The 5,609-nt window shown below is 41.8% G+C and overlaps 1 pseudogene; it reads left to right on the top strand.

Moving 5' to 3' along the window:
- Nucleotides 1-809: 809 nt before the first annotated feature.
- LOC147958999 (uncharacterized) lies at nt 810-4,873 on the top strand (annotated as a pseudogene).
- Nucleotides 4,874-5,609: the final 736 nt, after the last annotated feature.

Raw genomic sequence — 5,609 nt, 5'->3', positions numbered from 1 at the left:
CCAATGTTTTATGAACATTATCAATAATGTATTGTCTTCTTGTATTTACTCTTAAGGATATTTAAATTTAATGGACATATGTTTGTCACCAGTGTTATGCCACTAGACATAATTGTTCGTGCGTTGTAAACGGGTACCTACCCATATTGATTTAATTGCGTAAAAAGAAAGATTTTATTTGATAAACATTTAGTATTTGGTAAGCACTTATTAACATATCAAAGAGACCACAATTTATTTGATACATAAATAAGAACTGGGCAAAATGTTGGACGAAGGAGCGGACGCCAAAACATTATATTTTCCTTAAGCAGGAGAGATAATGGTCTCGTCGAATGCTGATTACTGTGATCACACTTTTCTCCATGATTTCTTTTCTGGGTTTTCCTTTTAGAGTAAAATGCACTGGCGGTACTTGAACTTGCGAAGAAAGCACGCTTTGGTCACTGTACTTCAAAATACGGCCAATACGGTCACTCAATACGTCTACACGTGATTGTACGGCCACTGTTCACTGTACGCCACTCGTCGCCCCTCCATTTGACCACTTGTTGACCAATCCGAGGTGACGGCTGGCGCTCGCGAGGGGTTCCGCAGCATTTTTATAGGGAAACCCTTAGGTGGCTCCGTAATTCCTCCTATCTCCTTGTCTATTCGGCTTCGATCATAACGAAAGGGGAGGCGGTGAAAGGGAAGGAGGGAAGGGCGATCGTTGGCGGCACCGCACCACCACCACCAGAGTCGTCGCACAAGGGCGAGAGGCGCCTCGTAGGCGCCACGCATCTCATCGCTGGAGCTGTTTCGTCAGGATGTCGCCTGTTCGTCGCCCCGATGGTGCTCCGCCGCCCAACTGCAGTAAGCCCTCACCTCGCCCCTCCTTGGTTCTTGCGTTGTAAGCTGTAGGCTCGATATTTAGAGGTGGGCATTGTGGATGGTGTGCTTGTTAGTCAGATATGCCCATATGTACTTTGAAGATTTGCCTAGGGTTTTCGACCGTGATTTGGGGGTTTCAACGTATAGGGTTTTGGGTTTGGAGAAGGTTATTTGGTGCTGAAAGGTGCTATCTTTTGCTGCATGTTGAAGATGCTGGTTGTATAGGTGAATTTGATACTCAAAGGTGCTTGCTTGCATCTATTTCTTGCAGATTATGTAGAACAGAAATTCTGAAACTCTGTCCTGCTCTATTTTGATGTATGCAGATAAGCGCAGCAGGAAGTTTTCGGTTAAGTTTAACCATGGTGGTTATTTCCTTGGGCAAGGTAGCAATCGTTCATATGTCAATGGTCATGAACTGTGGTATGATGAAGTAGATGCAGATACTTGGTCTCCAATCATGGTTGAAAACCTAGTTGAAGAGATAGGATGGGAGATGGCAGGCAGGATGAAGGTATATTATTGCATTCCCATTCTTTCAATCAACGGGAATGGGTTGAGAGAAATCAGAGGAGATAGGGACACAGATCAGATGCTCACATTTGTGTCACTAGGGCATTACTCATTTAGTTTGTACCTTGACCATGAGGATAGTTTGAATGCAAATGTGCCTGAAGATGATGTGGTCAATTTCCCAATAAGGCAGCTACCTGAAGTGTTTAGTCCTTGCAAGAGTAAACCAAATGAGCCACAAATTGCAGATATTGATGTTGAGCTTGAAGATGCAAATGTGACTCACCCAATTCCTATACAGGTAGTTTGTCCTCCAGAGCATGCAGAAGATGATGGTGTAAGCAACTTTGTGTTTGCAAAAAGGAAAGTATCTTATGTAAGTGAAGATGTAGGTGTGGAGGATCCAGGTGTGATTCAGACAACAACAGATGGTGATGATGATGATGTTGAAGGTGAAGGTGAAGCTGGTAGAGGAAGATACTGCAAAAGGAAAAACAGACAACGCAACTCATCTGGAGGAGCAAGTTATGAAATGGAAACAAATGAGAGTGATTCAGATGACTCTGACTTTGATCCTGAGGCCATAGTGGACAGTGATTATGATATTAGTGATGGTGATGATGATCTGTATGCTGACAATGTGGATATGGATGAGCCCGAAGACATAAAGTTGAAAGAGAAGCAGAAGCAACAAAAAAGAAAGTGCTTGTTAAAGGAAATGAGAAATAAGCACATGAGGCAGTAGCACATGATCCTGAAGATGAGTTGTATGGGTCAGAAGGATATGACCTATGGGCCCCTGATTCAGATGATGAAGAAATTTACATGAAGTTCAAGGCATTTAGAGGTGAGGACCTACACTGCCCCAAATTTCATGCCGGGAAGTTTTCTAGACTGTTGAGTTACTCAGGAAAGCAATCAAAGAATACAGTTGCAAGAACATAGTTGATGTGAAGCTCCCTGTAGATGATAAGAAAAGGGTCAAGGCAACTTGTGATGAGGATTGTACTTGGTACCTTTGGGCCTCTTATGATAGTAGGACAAAGTGTTTCATGGTCAAGAAATATGTGCATGGACACACATGTACCAAGAAGTGGAAGATCAAGGCTTTCACTTCTCCTTTCTTAGCACAGAAGTACCTTGAGAGCTTTAGGGCGGACCAAGATATGAATCTGAGGAACTTTTCAAGAGTAGTTCAGAAGGAATGGCATATGACACCATCTAGGATCAAGTTGCAAAGAGCTAGAAGGCTAGCAATGAAGATTATATATGGTGATGAAGAGGCCCAGTACAATTTGCTGTGGGACTATGGAAATGAACTTAGGAGAAGTAACCCAAGCAGCTCCTTTTTTCTTCAACTTGATGATCAAGCAAGGTTCAGCAAAGCATATATGTGCCTGGATGCTTGCAAAAGAGGTTTCCTTCAAGGATGTAGGCCAATGATATTCATTGATGGATGTCATATTAATACAAGGTATAGAGGACAACTGCTAATTGCTGTGGGAATTGATTCAAATGATTGTATTTTCCCTATTGCTATTGTTGTGGTTGAAGCGGATGACAAGCCCAACTGGTGTTGGTTCCTTGAGAGGCTCAAGAATGATCTAGGCATCATGAACACCAGCCCATGGACTATTATGTCTGATAAACAAAAGGTAAATGATGTTGATCTTCATAACTTGCTCTTATGATACCTTCTTTCATTCAGTTCAGCACCATATGAAGTAGTTGTTACTTATTTTGCAGGGCCTAATAAATGTTGTAGATGAGTTGTTTCCACAGTTAGAACATAGGTTCTGTGTGAGACACATGTGGCAAAACTTCTAGCAGCAATTCAAAGGTGATGTACTGAAGAACCAACTTTGGAAGATAGCAAGAAGCAACACTACTGTGAAGTATGAGCAGTACATGAATGAGATGAAGGAAATTAACTTGGATGCCTACAAATGGTTGCATGAGCTTGAACCTAACACTTGGGTTAGGGCTTTTCAAAATGATCTACCCAAGTGTGATATCTTACTGAACAACAATTGTGAAGTATTTAACAAGTAAGAACCAACTACATTGATGTTCTCATATGCTAGTTGTTACTGTATTCAAATATTTAGTGATGTGCGTTTTACATGGACATGTACATATTAGATGCTAGGGAGCTACCAATATTGTCAATGCTTGAAAGGATTAAAGGGAAATTGATGCAGAGGCACTACACCAAGCAGATAAAAGCAGAGAAGATGAAAGGAAACATATGCCCTGAGATAAAGAAAAAGGTTGATAAGCTAACTGAATGGACAAACACCTGCTATGTTTGAAGGGGCTGGCGATGGAGTCTTTCCAGTTGGTGATAGAGGGACTGACTACATTGTTGATTGGCACAGTAATGAGTGTAGCTGCAAGAGGTGGCAGAAGGGTGGCACATCATGTGTACATGCTATAGCATGTGCTAGGCATGAGAGAGTGGATCCCCTCCTCTTGGTTAACCAATGTTATTCTGTTGGGATGTTCAAGAAAGCATACAACAACATCATCTACCCCTGGAGAGATAAGACAGAATGGGAGAGGATGAATGGACCCCCAATTAAGCCACCATTGTACACCAAGCAGGTAGGCAGGCCATGCAAGAGCAGAAGGAAGGCCCCACATGAAGTTTCTTGCAGCAATGGTGGCAAAAAATGTCAAGGCATGGTGTGATCATGCATTGCAACTATTGTGGAGAGCCAGACGACAACATCAAAGGCTGCAAGTACCTTAACGCTGGTCTGCCCCCTCCAAATGTGCAAGCTCCACCACCACATGGAGATTATCAAGCTCCTAATGCATAAGTTGTTCTAAATGTGCAAGCTCCACCACCACCACATGGAGATGATCAAGCTGCTAATGCAGAAGTTGCTCCAAATGTAGGAGATGATGAGCAAGTCATTACTCAGGTATGTCTTCCATCATTTGTGTTGTAGGTTTTCTTGCACTGTTGGATAATTAGAAATATTGCAAAGATATGATTCAAAATTACTTGCACTTCAACAGGAGCACAACTCTTCAGAAAATCATGTCATAGAAGATCTTATGGTTGATCATATGGTTCAAAATGTAAGTTAATGTCCTTGTTTCGTGTAATTGATGTTAAGTTCATTGATAAAACATGTTATTCTGAACTGCAATATGTACTTTTTTTATCCAGAGGCCTCTGCCAAGAGTGGTTGCAACAGGGCCTATACCAGAATCAACTTTTATATCTGCTGCCAGGGCCATGCTCAATCAAACCCAAGGTAACACAAGCAACAATGGGAGCTCAAGCACAATCCAGCAAGGTGACTTGGCCAAAAGATTGCTTCTCCTCAAGAGGCAGAGAGACAAAGAACTGGAAGATAAGAAGGAAGCAATTCTTGCAACAAGAAGGGAGGAACAACTAAAGAAAGCAGGGGAAGCTGCCAGGAAGAGACATCAGCAAGAGGAGAAGAAAGCACTAGAAGCAGAGAGGAAGAGGTAGTCACAAGCTCAGAAGAGAGAGAAGAGAAAAGAAGAAGCTGAAATAGCAAAGAAGGCTAAGGAAGAGACAAGGCAGATCATAATGGAGACCAAGAAAGCTATGGCTGATGAGAATAAAGCAAGGCAGTAAGCTTAGAAGAAGGCTTAAAAGGAGGAAGCTGCTGCCAAGAAGAGAGCAGAGAAAGAAGCTGTAGCAACAAGAAAAAGAGCAGACATGGTTGCTGCTGCTGAGGCTAGGAAGGAGGAAATGAGGCTGATAGGTATTGCTCTTGGCAAGAGGCCTGCAGGTCCAGATCCTGATTCAGATGATGATCTTGTGCTTCCTAGTAAGACCAAAAGCACTTCAATGTTTGACATCTTCAGATGATGTACCTGTTGTGTAGCATGCTTTACTTCTTAAGCTCCAAGGCATGATGTAGTAGTATGTGACTGATGAGAAATGTTATAATTGATCCATATTGATGTGTACACATGAGTATGGATCAATTGTTGATCATTTTGTAACTGAATGCACTTGTGTATCTGAATTGTTGGTACAAACCATAATTTTGATGGTACTTCCCAGATATGGTTTGCTGGTTATGCATGTGCTTTTCTCCCTCAATGCACTTGTTTTGTATGTGCTACAATCATAACAAATGGTAAAATGTACATCAAGATGATAAAAACACCAAATAGCTTTGCAATGTACATAGAAGCCAAATATGATGATCAACTTGCATAAACTTCCACAACTT

This window comes from Triticum urartu, chromosome 7A (assembly GCF_056163025.1).
Source record: "Triticum urartu cultivar PI428250 chromosome 7A, HENAU_Tu73, whole genome shotgun sequence".
In the NCBI taxonomy this organism is placed as follows: Eukaryota; Viridiplantae; Streptophyta; class Magnoliopsida; order Poales; family Poaceae; genus Triticum; species Triticum urartu.
Note: the sequence above shows the minus strand (reverse complement) of the source record. Positions and strands in the feature narration are given on the sequence as shown.